At 46.0% G+C, this 18,710-nt stretch overlaps 1 protein-coding gene across 1 annotated transcript in view; it reads left to right on the plus strand.

Annotated features, from left to right (window-relative positions):
* The first annotated feature begins 1,207 nt into the window (after positions 1–1,207).
* Positions 1,208–18,710, plus strand: part of LRRC56 (leucine rich repeat containing 56) — a 47,562-nt gene continuing 30,059 nt past the window's right edge. Inside the window, exons 1-2 of the mRNA XM_040410519.1 lie at positions 1,208–1,234; positions 7,354–7,488. The gene's annotated coding sequence lies outside the window, so the exon portion shown is untranslated. The remainder of the gene's footprint in view (positions 1,235–7,353; positions 7,489–18,710) is intronic.

Consider the following 18,710-nt stretch of genomic DNA (forward strand, 5'->3'; position numbering starts at 1 on the left):
CCATTCATTTCAATGGGTCTGTGTACATCAGCGTTTTTTTTCACGCATCAGTTCTGCGTTGCGTGAAAAACGCAGCATGTTCTATAGGCCTCATGCACACGACCGTTGTTTTGGTCCGCATCCGAGCCGCAGCTTGGATGTGGACCCATTCACTTCAATCAGGCCGCAAAAGATGCGGACACCACTCCGTGTGCTTTCCGCATCCGTTGCTCCGTTCCGTGGTCCGCAAAAAATATATAACCTGTCCTATTCTTGTCCGTTTTGCGGACACGAATAGGCAGTTATATTAATGGCTTTCCACGCCGTTCCGCTAATTGCGGAATGGACTCCATCCGGGTTTTGCGGATCCGTAATTTGCAGACCGCAAAACACACAACGGTCGTGTGCATGAGGCCATATTCTGAACGGAACGGCCATGCGGACATATAGAAACAGAATGCATACTGAGTCATTTCCATTATATTTTTTTGTTGTGTGGACCCATTAAAGTGAATGGTTCCGCATACCGGCCGCATAAAAAAACAGAATAACAACAGAAAAAAAATACTTTCGTGTGCATGAGCCCTTAGGGTTCATGTACATGGCGGTAGTTTTGGTCTGCGTCTGAGCCGTTTTTTGTGGATCGGATATGGACCCATTCATCTCAATAGGGCCGCATAAGAGGTGGACAGCACACCCGTAGGCTGTCCGCATCCGTAAGTCCGTTCCGCAGTCCCTCAAAAAAATAGAACATGTCCTATTCTGGTCCGTTTTGAAAAACATTCAGTCTTCTACCATGTGCGTGAAAAACGCATCAAGGCACATTTCACCTGCGCGATAAAAACTGAACAACTGAACGCAATCGCAAACAAAACTAACTGAACTTGCTTGCGCAATGGTGCGAGTTTTCCTGAACGCATCCGGACCTAATCCGTATTGTTCGTGTGCAAGAGGCCTAAAAAGCATAAATTGAATTTCATATTTTTGCAAGCTAAAAAAGCCACAAATGTAACTTAAAATCTGTAGAAGTGTCTGCAGGTCTTTGAGAGTCAAGGGGTTAATATGTTCTGCTTCCTCAACCAAAGCCACAATGGCAACCTGGTCTCCAATTACCTTAGGGCATGAATGTTTAGTTATGCTAATTCCAGCTTTTTATTTGCCTGTTGCTGTGAAACAGTAGCCCTTAGCAACGTGGCCTGGTAATGCAGCAAAGCCGTGAAGTAAACCAGTGACTGCAGCGTCCTGCATTACTGAGGTAAGCGTTACGGGGGAGACACTAGCAGGGCAGATGTAGCAGAGCCTGGTTTGTGGCACGGTGCAGGTTATTGAGATATCACAGTGTGGCTTTGTGTAGGGCAGCTGCTGCTGCTGCACTCCCTAATGCAGCCCTAAAGGGTTAAATTAGAAGCTCTGCTTCATCCGCACTTCCACGCACAGTCCATACGTCCGACCCGTAATTCTGTGTCACATTATGTTTTCCATGTGTTAATCCATACATATATTGCGGTAATGTGACTAACTGACTGCTGAGCTGTAAGTTGATCCTGAGCACTATATGGCAGCATTATCAGGGCATTTACTATGTGGTACATTTCTAGCATACATAAGCGCATAAAAAAATAAGTGTGGGGGGGGGAGTAATAATTTGCGGTGGTTTTGGTGTCAGTTGTGAGGTTGTGATGAATTTATGAAATGTCGCACAGTAACCTATTTGGTGCAATGTGGTGAACATCTATGTCTGTAAGGCCTCATGCACACGACGTTGTTTTGGTCCGCATCCGAGCCGCAGGACCCATTCACTTCAATGGAGCCTCAAAAGATGCGGACAGCACTTCGTGTGCTGTCCGCATCCGTGGCTCCGTTCCGTAGCCCCGCAAAAAAAATATAACATGTCCTATTCTTGTCCGTTTTGCGGAAAATAATAGGCATTTCTAGAATTAGCCGCCTGTTCCGCGGCTTCCGTTTTTTGCGGATCCGTGGTTTGCGGACCGCAAAAAACGGAACGGTTGTGTGCATGAGGCCTTAGAGTACTAGTCTAGCGGGTTGCCTGGCACAGAGATGCGACTTTTTAAAAAGGGGGGCATTACAGGCTGGAGCACTACAGGGGGGCATTGCAGGGGGGGGCATTGCAGGCTGGAGCACTACAGGGGGGGCATTGCAGGTTGAAGCACTACAGGGGGGCATTGCAGGCTGGAGCACTACGGGGGGGCAATGCAGGCTGGAGCACTACAGGGGGGCATTGCAGGCTGGAGCACTACAGGGGGGCATTGCAGGCTGGAGCACTACAGGGGGGCATTGCAGGCTGGAGCACTACAGGGGGGCATTGCAGGCTGGAGCACTACACGGGGGCATTGCAGGCTGGAGCACTACAGGGGGGGGCATTGCAGGCTGGAGCACTACGGGGGGGCAATGCAGGCTGGAGCACTACGGGGGGGCATTGCAGGCTGGAGCACTACAGGGGGGCATTGCAGGCTGGAGCACTACAGGGGGGCATTGCAGGCTGGAGCACTACAGGGGGGGGCATTGCAGGCTGGAGCACTACAGGGGGGGCATTGCAGGCTGGAGCACTACAGGGGGGCATTGCAGGCTGGAGCACTACAGGGGGGCATTGCAGGCTGGAGCACTACAGGGGGGCATTGCAGGCTGGAGCACTACAGGGGGGCATTGCAGGCTGGAGCACTACAGGGGGGCATTGCAGGCTGGAGCACTACAGGGGGGCATTACAGGCTGAAGCACTACAGGGGGGCATTACAGGCTGGAGCACTACGGGGGGGCATTGCAGGCTGGAGCACTACGGGGGGGGGCATTGCAGGCTGGAGCACTACAGGGGGGCATTGCAGGCTGGAGCACTACAGGGGGGCATTGCAGGCTGGAGCACTACAGGGGGGCATTGCAGGCTGGAGCACTACAGCTACAGGGGGCATTACAGGCTGGAGCACTACAGGGGGGGCATTACAGGCTGGAGCACTACAGGGGGGGAATTGCAGGCTGGAGCACTACAGGGGGGGCATTGCAGGCTGGAGCACTACAGGGGGGGCATTACAGGCTGGAGCACTACAGGGGGGGCATTGCAGGCTGGAGCACTACAGGGGGGGCATTGCAGGCTGGAGCACTACAGGGGGGGCATTGCAGGCTGGAGCACTACAGGGGGGGCATTGCAGGCTGGAGCACTTTTTTCTAATTGGCTGCGTTTTTGTGGCCCAGGCATTTTTTTTATTTCAAATCGCAGCATGTTGAAACCCTTGGCTTTTTTATCTGCCATTTTTCATCTCTTTCTCTATGGGCTAAAAAAAAAAAGTACCTGAAAATGAGGGCCATTGAAACATTGGTCGCGCAAAAAAAACAAAAAACACACCACTAGAAAATCCCAGAAAACCTGCAAGTGGTTTCGAACGCGTTTTACACTAGCGAAAATTCATGTGCATATTGAAAATATTGCAGGTGTCAAAAAGTATGGGGGAGCATGACTGACTCAGAGCACCTTGAAGATCATTTATCAAATCTGCTATGCCAGTGTTGTGGCGTAAAAAGTCACAAGCGAGGTCCACGTGCAACATTTGGTTTATATTTTTCTGACATTTGGTAAAAGATTTTGACATTTGTTGAGCCTCCCCACTTTTAGAAGTGGAGTGCAAAGTAGGTCAGGATTTCAGATTAGAACACATTTAAGGGCTCATACACACGAATGTATTTTTCTTCTGTTTCCGTTTTTTTTTTATAGGTCCGTACATGGAACCATTCATTTCAATAGGGCTTGAAAGAAACGGAAATGACTCCGTGTGCATTCCATGTCCATATGTCCGTTCCGCAAAGAAATAGAACATATCCTAGGACAGGCATTATTACAATGGATCCACAAAAAAAAAGCGGACGTCACACGGATGTCATCCGTTTTTTTCTCTGGATCCGTGTTTTGCGGACCGCCAAATACATACGGTTGTGTACACAAGCCCTGAGTATCATTTATGATGTGACTTTTTGTATGCCTGGATTGCTGGTGCCTTGCACCAGTATCTCTGTTCCTTACAGGTCAGCTGACAAGTGTACTGGGACCACCACAGGAGGTAACGGTCTGGTTGCACCCCCTGCGGCGAAGACAAGATCCCTCTAGAGGGGTTAATTGGTGAAAACCAAGGGAGCATCAGAATAACGCCCTTAGGATTTGGCCCAAAGTCACAATCTTTTCAGTTAGCCATTAAAATGTATCAACCACTAAGTAATCTCATTTTTATATCCCCACACAGTAGTGACGCCCCCTATGGGTCCATTCATACAACATTGTCCGCTTTGTGGACCGCAAAGCGCAGATCCTTGAAACACGGACACAGGCTGTGTGCAACCCTCATTGTGTTATACGCGGACCCATTGATTTCAATGAGTCTGCGATCATCCGCATGTTGTGGCCAAAGATAGGACATGTCCCATCATTGGCCGCATCATGCAGATCGTGGACTCATTGAAGTCAATGGGTTTGCACCGCAATATAGTGCACATGGCTAATGCCCATGTTTTTGCAGATCTGCGGTTTGTAGTCCACAAACTGGACACGGTTGTGTGAATGGGGCCTTAGTGTACCAACACAGTAAGGGCTGTTTCACACGAGCGAGTCCATCGCGGGAATCACGCTCCGTGTGGGAGTGGGATCCTCCGCTCTGGATTGCAGGAGCTCACGGCATTATCATGATTTATAATGCTATGCGTCTCTGCATGGCCTTTTTTCCACAGAATCATAGTGACATAAAGCGGTCAGTATGATTCTGTAGAAATAAGGTCAAGCAGAGACACATAGCATTATAAATCATGATAATGCCGTGCGCTCCTGCAAGTCCAGAGCGGAGGATCACACTCGCACACGGAGCGTGATTCCCGCAATGGACTCGCTCGTGTGAAACAGCTTTAAGGCCGAATGCACACGGCCGTGTTCCGCGGCCGAGAGCGGTCCGTGGTATGCCGGGCTGGATTCCTGTTCAGAGCAGAAGCGCACGGCGTCATTGGTTGCTATGACGCCGTGCGCTTCATGCCACCGCTGCTGTACAGTAATACACTCGTATAGATCATACGAGTGTATTACTGTAGTGCAGCGGCGGCATGAAGCAACCAATGACGCCGTGCGCTCCTGCTCTGAACAGGAATCCAGCCCGGCATACCACGGACCGCTCTCGGCCGCGGAACACGGCCGTGTGCATTCGGCCTAAGAATGTCTTCTTACTTCTTCCTCACAATAGTAATGATTCCCAGTGCCCCCCAGACAGTAATGATTCCCGTTTAGTGTCCCAATAAAGTATGATGGCCCCGTAAGTGGCCCCAAATGTGATACCCTCTTGGGTGCCCCCCCACACACACACATTATGATGCTGATATAAGTGGCCCCAATCATTTCCCCCACACAGAGTGATGCCTCCTTAGTACCAATTGTATAATCACCTACCACACATTCCCACGAAAAATGCAGAAGAGGAAGTCTCTCCTGTGGGCTGTCTGTGGCAAGACACAGCAGCCGCAATAATGTCACATACAGGTAGAACTACTACATCTGCATCCCCTATATAGCTACAGCCTAGCTCCAGAGCCACATCTTCCATAAGGCGAGATGAGTGTCTTGCCACAGACAGCCCACAGGAGAGACTTCCTCTTCTGCATTTTTCGTGGGAATGTGTGGTAGGTGATTATACAATTGGTACTAAGGAGGCATCACTCTATGTGGGGGAAATGATTGGGGCCACTTATATCAGCATCATAATGTGTGTGTGTGTGGGGGGGGGGCACCCAAGAGGGTATCACACTTGGGGCCACTTACGGGGCCATCATACTTTATTGGGACACTAAACGGGAATCATTACTGTCTGGGGGGCTCAGGGAATCATTACTATTGTGAGGAAGAAGTAAGAAAACATTCTTACTGTGTTGGTACACTAAGGCCCCATTCACACAACTGTGTCCAGTTTGTGGACTACAAACCGCAGATCTGCAAAAGCATGGGCATTAGCCATGTGCACTATATTGCGGTGCAAACCCATTGACTTCAATGAGTCCACGATCTGCATGATGCGGCCAATGATGGGACATGTCCTATCTTTGGCCACAACATGCAGATCGCAGACTCATTGAAATCAATGGGTCCGCCTATAACACAATGAGGGTTGCACACAGCCTGTGTCCGTGTTTCAAGGATCTGCGCTTTGCGGTCCACAAAGCGGACAATGTTGTATGAATGGACCCATAGGAAGCGTCACTACTGTGTGGGGATATAAAAATGAGATTACTTAGTGGTTGATACATTTTAATGGCTAACTGAAAAGATTGTGACTTTGGGCCAAATCCTAAGGGCGTTATTCTGATGCTCCCTTGGTTTTCACCAATTAACCCCTCTAGAGGGATCTGGTCTTCGCCGCAGGGGATGCAACCAGACTGCTACCTCCTGTGGTGGTCCCAGTACACTTGTCAGCTGACCTGTAAGGAACAGAGATGCTGGTGCAAGGCACCAGCAATCCAGGCATACAATATAGAACACTGTTCAGACACAAGACCAGTATACAACAACGCAGTGTCACAGTGAACCGCACTGTAAGGCCTCCTGCACACGAATGTCTGCACCCCGTGGTCGTGCTGCGGGCCGCAATGCACGAACACAGTCCTTAAGTCTTAAGTCCTCCTGCACATGACCGTATGGTTTTGTGGTCTGTTTTAAACGGATCAGTTTTTCCGTTTTTTTGTTTCAGTAGTGTTTCCGTTCCGTTTTGTTTCCGTTTGTGATCCGTTTAAAAAAAAAATATATTTCAATAGATGGTTCCACAAAAATGGAATTGATACGGAAGACATACGGATGCATTCCGTATGCATTCCGTTTTTTTTTGCGGAACCATTGACTTGAATGGAGCCACAGAACGTGATTTGCAGGCTTAATAGGACATGTTCTATCTTTGAACGGAAATACGGAAACGGAACCTTCCGTTGTTTTTGCAGACCCATTGAAGTGAATGGTTCCGCATACAAATGGAACTCAAAAAAACGGAACGGAAACAGAAAAAAAATACGGTCCTATGCAGGAGGCCTAACAGTCGTAGTGTGCTACAGACGTAATTAATGTAGCTCCATTGCAATGGGAATTATGCAGATGTTTTATTAGGGCCCAGGACCTTAGATAAGCCTCTGTGCCAAGAGTACAGCTTCACTTTAATCTTCAGTCCTCCAGGAGCTGAGGTTCATCCATGAAATGATCTTAGTTCCCAGCATTTAGGGAGCAATAAAGGGGGTTTGGTGGGAATGTTGAACTGTTATTTTCTGGACATTCTCCATAAGGGACCAGTAAGCTCAGCCTCTAATGATTATTCTTTCACGCTTTGTCTTTTACATTTGTATTTTGCTTTTATTCAGGAATAAAACCGAGAACAGGAACAAGACATTAACACCTGAAAGCACATAAGAGAGATTTATTGTAACCACTGAGAGGAGGGAAATGAATGCAGCAGCAATGTGAAAAACATCTGCACTGATCAGGTTTTCTTGCTCGTAAGTAAGTAAAACATGTGACTGAGACATTTCCTGCTCAAGCTTGTTGTAGAAATCGGTGCAAATCTAAAATCCCAACAGTATTACTATATTGATGATCAAGTCCATTCAGAGGCATGGGTGATGCAAAGAGGTGTTTATGTGATTGTCCTGAAACACAGAACTTAAAGGATTTGTCCAGTGGGATATTTTTGTAAATAAGTGGCAGAATGGCGTAAAACTAGCATTATTCAGTTCACTAATCCCACATCACTGCATTACCACACTTACCAGATCCCTGATGCTTTTTCCTTCCTGGTCTTGTTTCTACAGAGCAAATGGAAGGAGATGGCCACTCAGCCAATCACAGGCTAAGGCTACTTTCACACTAGCGTTCGGAGCGGATCCGTCTGATGTGTCATCAGACGGATCCGCTCCTATAATGCAGACGTTCGCATCCGTTCCGAACGGAGCCGTCTGCATTATAAACTTAGAAAATTTTCTAAGTGCGAAAGTAGTCTGAGCGGATCCGTTCAGACTTTACATTGAAAGTCAATGGGGAACGGATCCGCTTGAAGATTGAGCCATATAGTGTCATCTTCAAGCGGATCCGTCCCCATTGACTTCCATTATAAGTCTGGACGGATCCGCTCGCCTCCGCACGGCCAGGCGGACAGCCGAACGCTGCAAGCAGCGTTCAGGTGTCCGCTCACTGAGCGGAGCGGAGGCTGAACGCTGCCAGGCGGATGCATTCTCAGTGGATCCGCCTCCACTGAGAATGCATTAGGGCCGTGCGGATGCGTTCGGGGCCGCTCGTGAGCCCCTTCAAACGGAGCGCACGAGCGGACACCCGAACGCTAGTGTGAAAGTAGCCTAAGGCAGGTCATTGATGCAGCCATGATTGGCTGAGCAGGCATCTCCTGACATTTCCTGTGGGTCTAGTCCTGACCAGGAAGTAGAGACCAATGGGGACCTGGTTGGCGCGGGAAGGGCTGCAACGAGGGAACGGTGAGATGCGTATTTAAAAAAATATATATTTCTCTGGACAAGTCCTCTAAATTACTTTTTCCACAAAAGACATTTATGACATTCCATAGTGTATGTCATAAATGCTTATCTCACCATTGGTTCCCCCAGCTATCAGAACAGATTGGCTGTTTCGGTAACTCCCACACACTAGAATCAAGAGAGCACCACACATACACCACCATCCCCTCATTGAAACACTTCCTCACTTAAAGCATTCGGAAATCAGCAGACCTCTGTTCTTCTTATAGAGGGCCCCACCTAAAGGACATTTATAGCATACACGGTGCATATGCCATAAATGTATTTGGAGGAAAAGCCACGATGAAGGGAACTTTACTTTGCTAAAGCAGTTCTTCATTGTTAATATTCATTATGGAGTCAATCTCAGGCGATGATAAATCACATTTGATGTGGGCTATTTTGCTAAGGTGAGGCTTCCTTATCTGATCACCAAAGAACAACATGTTTCATATTTCAAATCTGAACATCACATATGTACTTTAATGTGGTTTGAGGCTTTGCTCATCCTGCCATGACAGGTAGTTTAGTATCACAATGATTGGCCTGCTTAACAATCCCCTAGTTAAAGCCAACTAGCTCCTGGGCAGGCAGGTCTACTAATCCTGGCTAGCAAATGACCTTTGTTAGACTGTTATTCGAAAACTGAATCCATATAGAGGGGACTATGATTATAGTCAGTGTCAGCTAATTATTAATACTCGGAAAAAAGATCTATAAGGATCATCCAAACCCCTAAACTCCTCTCTGCTGGACTAAGAATACCCCAATAAGCAGGGTACATTATGTAGATTATATAGTGTGCCCAATAGATATCTAAGCCAGCTATTCTTGTTGGTCCTCCAATACCAAGGGCTGACTGTCCTTAAAGTTTTTTTTTCCCACGAATATTAACTATCAAGGGAAGGCCGTTAACCTGCATCGGCTCCTGAAAGGTTCATACTTACCTGCTTCCCGCTCCTTTGGTCCTGCAAACTGGATCCCGTTCTTGAGGTCTTCAGCTTGTTCTCTTCAAGCCGGGTGTCACGGGGTTCCGAAGGTGCACTCGGTCCCCTATTGCCCGCAGACCTGTTGCTTAGCTTTGGGAATGAGGATATGTGTTTGACCTCATTCCCAGGGCGGCTTTACGAGCTGGGTGGCTCCCTGCTCCTAGTCTGCCTTGAGTGCCGAGCTGATCACTCGGTGCTCGACTGGTTGGTCTGTCGGTCATGTGACACTGGCCACGTCACATGACCCTCACTCCCCACTATAAATACAGGCAGCCTGCTGGCTACAGGTTGCCTGTTAATTTCTAGGTTCCTGGCTATTTGTTGGACTGCTGAATACTTAACTGATCCTGTTCCTTGACCATCCTTTTGCCTGCTCCTCCTGTACTGCGCATCCGTCCTGGTATTGTGACCTCGGCTCCCACCTGACTACTCTCTTAGGACTCCTCTTGTACTTCTCTGCTCTCCTGGTATTTGACCCCGGCTTCTCCTGACCATTCTTTGCTTAATCCTTTGTACTTTGTAGCTTTCCTGGTATTGACTCGGTCCGTTCACGTCCTGTTGTTTGTCTGTCTGTCATCCCTGCACTTATTCCAAGTTAGGGATTGCCGTCCAGTTGTCCCCTGTCATTAGGACTCGCGAGGCAAGTAGGCAGGGTCAGGGGTAAGGGTGGAGCGCAGTGGTCACTTCCCTCCCCCCTGTGTGTGTGTGTACGCGACCGTTACACCGGGCCAAACATATTAGATGGTACGTTGGTTCCACCGAAATTGGCAGGTTCATTCAGCAATCAACAAATGTGTATGGCCACCTTTATATAGAATTTATGTGTGTTCAATGCAGAGAAGCCGCTGCCAGACACCCCTAGCATATCCACCCTAGGAACAAAGGATCAAGCATGTTTGATACTTCTTTCTCAACATTTGCCATTGGGAGAGAGTCTGGTGACCCCCCCCCCCCCCATCCTCCCTCAATTCATTGGCATTAGATGGTCAATTGATCCTGTCAAAATCCAAGGGTGCGGCCAACATTTTCAAATGGCTATATGGATTGCAAGGATTTTATGAATGCAGATTAGTTTATGGGGCACCAATTGTTTGCAGTAAATTTTGTATGACTATTCATGAACAAAGGGCACCCAAAATTAGTTAGTGATAGTAGTACAAAAAGGAACACAATACCATTCCTTGGAATTTGTTTCAAAATTAGTATTATTTTTCTTCCAGAAACCCATTCAGTGCCAACAGTTTGTTAAACAATAGGGGTGGTGGTGATGTTCCTCCACACTAAGATATGCAGCATTAATTTCTGCAATGCTTCACTTTAAGACTTCTGTGATGCTCTCTAGAATTTCCCTAGAGAGTTATAGGTATTTTAGAGCTTATTTGTGGTTAAGACCCTACAGAGATGGACCGAAGCTTTTAGGACTGTGTCAACAGCGTGGGAGCCCAACTGCATTGGGTCTGTCATCATGAACTCATTGACACATGATTTACTAGATACAATTCTGTACATATTTGTGCATAATGTTGTATGTAGAAAGCTTCAAACCTAAAGCAAGGAGACTTTCTCACCTTTCAGTCCACTTTACCCTCTCCCAAACTACATAGTCAAAAAGAAAACGTTCAGTGGTGGGGACAAGAAATCTGCCTCCATAAAATATAGGGGTATCAATGGAAATCCTGGTCGTGCACCACCAATAATCTTGTATGCTTCTGCAATACAGGAGGTGTTCATGTTTGTCTTGTCAAGAGTATGAAGATCCAGGGCTATCCCCCTTTCTATCACAGTTTCATCGGTTCTCAGGTTCAATTTCTAATAAGCCCATGAATAGTATATTTTTTTTATACTAGATGGTGGTTTTTATTTGTAACTATAGTTAGAGAAGAATATGACAATACATCCTATTTGACTATGGCGGTTACCGAATATAAATTTTTTACTGTAAATAGTTTTAGGTCCTAATCAATAACAGTAGTCTTTAAATTACGTTTACTATATAGTTCAATGACATTCACAGCAGTATATTCACGGTCTAAGCAATTGGCGCCACCATTTGAATACAGTAATGCTGGGCAGGCTGTCCACATCCGGAGCTAGACCAGTCTGGCTTCTTCTCTAGTCAGTACCATAGAAGGACTAACATGAGGTATTTATTTTTAGTTGATATTAGACATAATCTAAGAGTGTTTATGGAATGTATATGATATTGAGATGCATTCCAATAATCTACATGTATATATGCATCCTTCCAGCACAAGACATGAGGGAGACTGCAAGGGGACCATTTTTGGGGTTAAGTGAAAGTCCATACATCCCCAAAAATACTCTGCCACGATCTATCACATTCTGGAGGGCCTGACAAGTAGCCTAACACTAAACGCACTGTGCTCTCCAGCAGTCAAACTGTTAAACACTGTGGATTCTTTTAGTGTATATAAGCACTAAGGCCGGGTTCACATCTGTACTCCGGCACTGTAATCCGGTCACTGTATCCGGCGAACATGCCGACTTTCAGCCAGCCAAAAAATGCTACATGCAACATTTTCTGTCCGGCTGAAAGTTGCCATACAATTGTGTTCAAAATAATAGCAGTCAGACATCACTAACCCTGATAAAACAGTTTTTGGTGGAAATGATATTTCTACATGGCAAATAATTTACTAGCAGGTGTAGTAGAGTAATAGAAACCCAACAGTCATGACATGCATCTGCTGATTCTCTGTAGTTCAATCACTTATTGAAAGGGGCGTGTTCAAAATAATAGCAATGTGCAGTTCAATGAGTGAAGTCTTCATTCTTTGAAAAACAGGTGGCAATTATTGCACTTATTTAAGGAAGGAAGGCAGCAAATGGGGTACATGCTGGTTAAACTGTATTTTTCTCTGAAATTCTGAGGAAAATGGGTCGTTCCAGACATTGTTCAGAAGAACAGCGTACCTTGATTAAAAAGTTGATTGGAGAGGGGAAAACATATAAAGATGTGCAGAAAATGATGCTGCTCAGCTAAAATGATTGCAAATGCTTTAAAATAGCAACCAAAACCTGAAAGACGTGGAAGAAAGCGAAAAGCTACCATTCAAATGGATAGAAGAATAGTCAAAATGGCAAGGACTCCGACAACAATCAGCTCCAGGAAGATCAAAGAAGGTCTAAAGTTACCTGTGAGTACTTTTACAATTAGAAGACCTATGTGAAGCCAAGCTATCTGCAAGAAGCCCCCGCAAAGTCCCCCTGTTGACATGTGCTGAAGAGGTTACAATTTGCCAAAGAGCACATTGACTGGCCTAAAGAGACATTTTGTGAACTGATGAAAGTAAGATTGTTCTTTTTGGGTTTAGTGGCCGGAGACAGTTTTTCAGAAGTCCCCCGAACACTGAATTCAAGCCACAGTACACTGTGAAGACATCATGATATGGGGATGTTTCTCATACTACGGTGTTGGGCCTATTTTATCACATACCAGGGATCATAGATCAGTTTAAATACATCAGAATACTTGAAGAGGTCCTGCTGCCCTATGCTGAAGAGGAAATGCCCTTGAAATGGGTGTTCCAACAAGACAACGACCCCAAACACACCAGTAAACGTGCAACATCTTGGTTCCAGACCAACAAGATTGACGTTATGGAGTGGCCAGCCCATTCCCCGGATCTTAATCCAAGAGACAACTTGTGGGGTGACATCAAAAATGCAGTTTCTGAGGCAAAACCAAGAAGTAGAGAAGAACTGTGGAATGTAGTCCAATCATCCTGGGCTGGAATACCTGTTCACAGGTGCCAGAAGTTGGTTGACTCCATGCAACACAGATGTCCAGCAGTTCTCAGAAACAGTGGTTATACAACTAAATATTAGTTAAGTGATTCAAAGGAAAGCAAAATCTTCAAACATTTTTCAGTTTATATAATGAATGTTTGAGTTTGTAAAGAAGAATACAAACACTGCTATTGTTTTGAACAGTCTAATCACTTTTCTTCAATTTCTTTTAGAGGAACAACACAAATTTGATATATTTTTCTTCATGTTTTCATTCGGAATAGAATGTGTAGTTTTACCAATGCATTTGTGTGTATGGAAATAAAAGCTATTAGAAGGATTTTGAGCTTAAAGGGATTCTGTCATGAGATTTTACCCCTATAACCTAAACATATGCCCATGTCCGTACTAATAACATGAATCCTAAGCTGGCCTTATTAAACCTGCTTGTGGCTCTATTAGCCCAAAAAACAGGTTTTTATAACCTGTCAATCACCTACCTAAGGTGCCCAAGGGGACGTCCGTTAATACAGGGTGCCCGGCCGCACCCATCGCCGTCTGCTGCCCAGCGCTGCCTTCCCTGTCTTAATCGCCGCCCTCCCTGTCTACAGTGCCGCCTTCCTCAGCGCCGCCTCCGCAATCCTCCCGTCCCTCTGCCAGATCCCGCGCGTGCGCACTAGGCTTAGGCTACTTTCACACCTGCGTTCAGGTGTCCGCTCGTGAGCTCCGTTTGAAGGGGCTCACGAGCGGTCCTGAACGCAGCCGTTCAGCTCTAATGCATTCTCAGTGGAGGCGGATCCACTGAGAATGCATCCGCCTGCCAGCGCTCAGCCTCCGCTCCGCTCAGTGAGCGGACACCTGAACGCTGCTTGCAGCGTTCGGGTGTCCGCCTGGCCGTGCGGAGGCGAGCGGATCCGTCCAGACTTATAATGGAAGTCAATGGGGACGGATCCGCTTGAAGATGACACCAATTGGCTCAATCTTCAAGCGGATCCGTCCCCCATTGACTTTCAATGTAAAGTCTGAACGGATCCGCTCAGGCTACTTTCAGACTTAGAAATTTTTCGAAGTTATAATGCAGACGGATCCGTTCTGAACGGATGCAAACGTCTGCATTATAGGAGCGGATCCGTCTGATGAAACATCAGACGGATCCGCTCCGAACGCTAGTGTGAAAGTAGCCTTAGCCTGATGCGCCCGTGCGGACTCCTGGCAGCGGCTTCGTTGAGCAAAGTCTGCATGCGCCGGACTGATGCGCATGCGCACTTCGCTCAACGAAGCCGCTGCCTGGAGTCCGCACGAGCGCATCAGGCTGAGCCTAGTGCGCACGTGCGGGATCTGGCAGAGGGACAGGAGGATTGCGGAGGTGGTGCTGAGGTGAGGAAGGCGGCACTGTAGACAGGGAGGGCGGCCCTGGGCACCAGACGGTGATGGGTGCGGCCGGGCACCCTGTATTAACAGACGTCTCCTTGGGCACCTTAGGTAGGTGATTGACAGGTTATAAAAACCAGTTTTTTGGGGTAATGGAGCCACAAGCAGGTTTAATAAGGTCAGCTTAGGATTCATGTTGTTAGTACGGACATGGGCATATGTTTAGGTTATAGGGGTAAAATCTCATGACAGAATTCCTTTAATTCACTTTTTTAAACACACTGCTATTATTTTGAACACAATTGTATATGCCGGAAAGTGGTGGGACCCAGCTATGCCAGATATGGTTAACTCCGGCAGTTTGTTTTTCTGCCAGAACAGACTGCCGGAGGTCACAACTCAGATGTGCATTAGGGAATGGCCACAGTGCAGCTTGAACCAGACACACAGTAAGCATCAAAACTGCTCATGAACAGTGAAAAACAATCAGTTTGTAATGAATTAATCAAATATTACCATGGCTTGCATAGTCATGAGGTTCAAGCCAGGCTGTGGCCATGTCTGAGTCTCTGCTCTCTAAACATGTTGACATTTTAAACTTTAAAAAAAAACTATAGACAAAATAAAATTCCATCCAAAACAAGTGAAACTGTACTAAAATAAAAGGGAGAAAATAACAGGAGACCTTACACAAGTCTTTCTGCTTCCTTGAACATAGTAAGAACAATGAATTCACTCCTCAGTCTTGGCTGGCCCTCAAAATATGTGAAGCCTGCTTTGTTTGCAACATGTTTTATGCTTTTTGGTTCAGGTTCTGGAACTGCTCAGTATTAGGGGGCATTCACACGACCATAAGTGTTTTGCGGTCCTCAAACCGTGGAACCGGCAAAACATGGATGCGGGCTATGTACACACCACATTACGGTGCGGACCTATTGACTTCAATAGGTCTGTGGTCCGCATGTTGTGGAGAAATATAGGACATGTCTTATCTTTTGCGGTGCGGCTGCCCAGGTGCGAAAATACGTATATATACCTCAACATGCAGGTCAAGGACCCATTACAGTCAAGGGGTCTGCACGATAATGCCAGTATCGCGTGAATGCCGCCTTAGTCAAAAGTGTAGTAAATTCCTCGACATTAGTTAATAAGGTGGAAAGGACTAATAATAAATAAGTAATTGTTAGTATAGTAGATTGGGTGTTTAGTTTGGACTGAGGTCCATTTGCCCATTCTTTGAAGCATGTACAAACCAGGCTTAGGTGTTAAGTCTCACACTTTCTCCACTTTGAAGAATCTTTGCAAAATTAGTCATGCATCATTTTTTCATTACAGTGCAGACATATAGTCATGAGCTATTTTATCTACAAGCTCACAGCATGAAGTAATTGTTTAAATTTATATATGAAGGCACAAATTGAAAGTGAATATACAGTATTAGTTAAATACTTTGGCATCAGATTCCTGTTCCCAGTGTTGACTAAAGACTGCAATCCTGCAACCATGCCTTTTACTGCTGCATCAATAAATGAGGTCATAGCTGACACATCCATTTAACTGTTTAAATGGACTGTAGACAAAGGTGCAGGAGCTGCCTTGGTGCGGACTGGATAATGGGAAGCATAGAACTACTTGCTCATTTATTAATGTGATTTATTGGCTTCTGCACTGTTAAGCACCATAATGCAGTACTTTCCAACAATAAGACAGGCTACTACAAATAGGGCCAAATGCAAATGTCATAACCCTCCAAGAGTCATCTGCTGTATACTTATATGATGATTTCATCTTCGGTCTGTTCTGGCGCCATATACCTTTAAAATATTGCAATAACAATAAGAAGCATCCACAAGCATTATATTTACTTAAAGGGGTAGTCCTATGAAAAGTATTCTACAGTTTTCAAATCAGTACTTGTATCTGAACACTTTTGTATTTGCATAGCCACTGAGGTATTCAATAAAATTTATCTGTATAGCGCTACCTGTTAGTTTTTTTTCTTATTTCTTTGACCTGCTCACTGAGAAGGCTGCACATGCTCAGTTTCATTCTCAACTGTCTTCTGAGCTGTGATTGGGAGAGAGCTGCAGCAGAAAAGACACGCCTCCTGAGCTTCAGCAGAGAAGACACTCCCCTTGAGCTGCCAGCTTGATATAAATCTAGCAGAACAATGAATGGGGAGATCTCTGGATCCATGTGAGATACAGGGCTGGTTCTAGAGGTTGTAATTTCCTATGATTTTTTCATTGTTTACATTAGTCATGGGATAACCCCTTTAAAAAATAAACATGTCTGACCGGTCGATGTATGGACTCCACAATTTTTCTGGAGATGTTTTTTGGTATTTTGGACCAAGGTGATGGCAGAAGACTCTTTATGCACTGTATGTTGCATGATTTGGCCTCCATAGATCAGGCTTATTTTCCGAGCATATCTCACAGATACTTATTCGAATTGAGAACTGAATCCCATATGCCTCCCCAACGGCACCAGCAGGAGGATATCCGCCTCCAGGGACAGGAAACAACGTAGAGACCCACAATTTAAAAGTCCCCTCCCCTTTACCTCCTCCAGTTATTTCCTGTCCCCGGGAAAGGATGGAGAGCTACGGGACAGGGGAGGCATTTCTTTGTTTCTCCCTATCCTTCTTTCTTTTTTCAAAGACGCTCAGCCTTTAGGTTTGTTATCCCCGATTTGCATCGGGAGGGCTGTAGCAGAGCGCAGGAGCAAGGGTATTGTGCGGGCTCCCTACCTGCGCTTTTGATGTAAGTCCTGCTGTGCGGGCAATCCCGGGCTTTGCCGAACGCTGGGTGCAGCGGGCAGGAGGATCGGGTCCCACATCTTGGAAAGGCTGGGGTCAAGCCTTTCCTTCTCTCCACGAAATTGCACGGCGTGCAGGTTTAAAGATGGATTCCGGCATTGGCAGACGGTCAGTCGCGTGCATGCAGCAGAGATGTCTAACACTCCTGAAGTGGATGTGGGTAAAAAGAGCTCCGACCCTCCTAGGGCCCTCAGCCCGGTAAGAGTGATTTTTTTTTTCCCCCCCCCTCCAATTTATGGCTTAAATGGGCACTGGATGATTGTGCCAATAGCCTTTCTATATGTGTATATTACCTTGGGGTTTTTTCCGTCACACTTTACCCTTGGTGGTGGTTCTGGCCCAGACTCTTTCATTAGATCCCTCTGTTTTTTTATTGCCCGCTGGGAAGTCCTCAGAACCATCACTAAAGAGCAGAAAAAAATGTGCCCTGTGCAAAAAGTTACTATCTTCTTCTTACAAAAAGTAAATCTGTATCAGATGTACGGAAAAAGTAGTCTCTGAGGAGAGCCCATCCTTTTATAGAAAACCTAAGAACACTCATAAAGGAAGAAGTTAGCTCTGCGTTAGACACTAAGCTATCAGAACTTCCTCAGAAACCCTCCACCTCTAGATCTGATCCTCAGCCTGCTTTAGAGGAAGACTTAGAGCTGGACGAAGGAGAATTATCTGACGACTCAGAATCCATCTCTTCAGAAGATGATTCGGGTCGACCGCTATGTTCAGTAGCTGATACAGATTCTTTACTAAAAAACATTCGGGTCACCATTAATATAGAAGACTCTAAGGAGCCCCATACAATCCAGGACCGATTGTTTAAGGGGCTTAGGGAAAAAAAAGAGGTTTTTCCCAGTAAATGGCACAATTAAAAAATTTATACAGAACGATTGGAAAGACCCTGAAAAAAAGTCAGGGATCTCTAAATTATTAAAAAGGAAATACCCTTTTGATGAACAGGATTCGGCGGTCTTGGACAAAACTCCCAAAGTTGATGCCCCGGTGGCGAGAATTAAAAAAAAATCCTCCCTACCCTTTGAGGATGTTGATCTTTTAAGGGAGCCTATGGATAAGAGATGCAAATCTATCTTAAAGTCCTAGGAGTCAAACACTGCTACCCTCAGACCAGCAATTGTAGCCACCTATACTGCCAGAACTTTCTCCCTTTGTCTTTCCCAGCTAGAAGAACATCTGACATCATATACGCCAATTACTTCATTACCAGTCTTAAAACAGGCCTCAAATTTTATGTCGTGAAGCTGGCAGCTAGA

This window comes from Bufo bufo, chromosome 10 (assembly GCF_905171765.1).
Source record: "Bufo bufo chromosome 10, aBufBuf1.1, whole genome shotgun sequence".
Taxonomy (NCBI): Eukaryota; Metazoa; Chordata; class Amphibia; order Anura; family Bufonidae; genus Bufo; species Bufo bufo.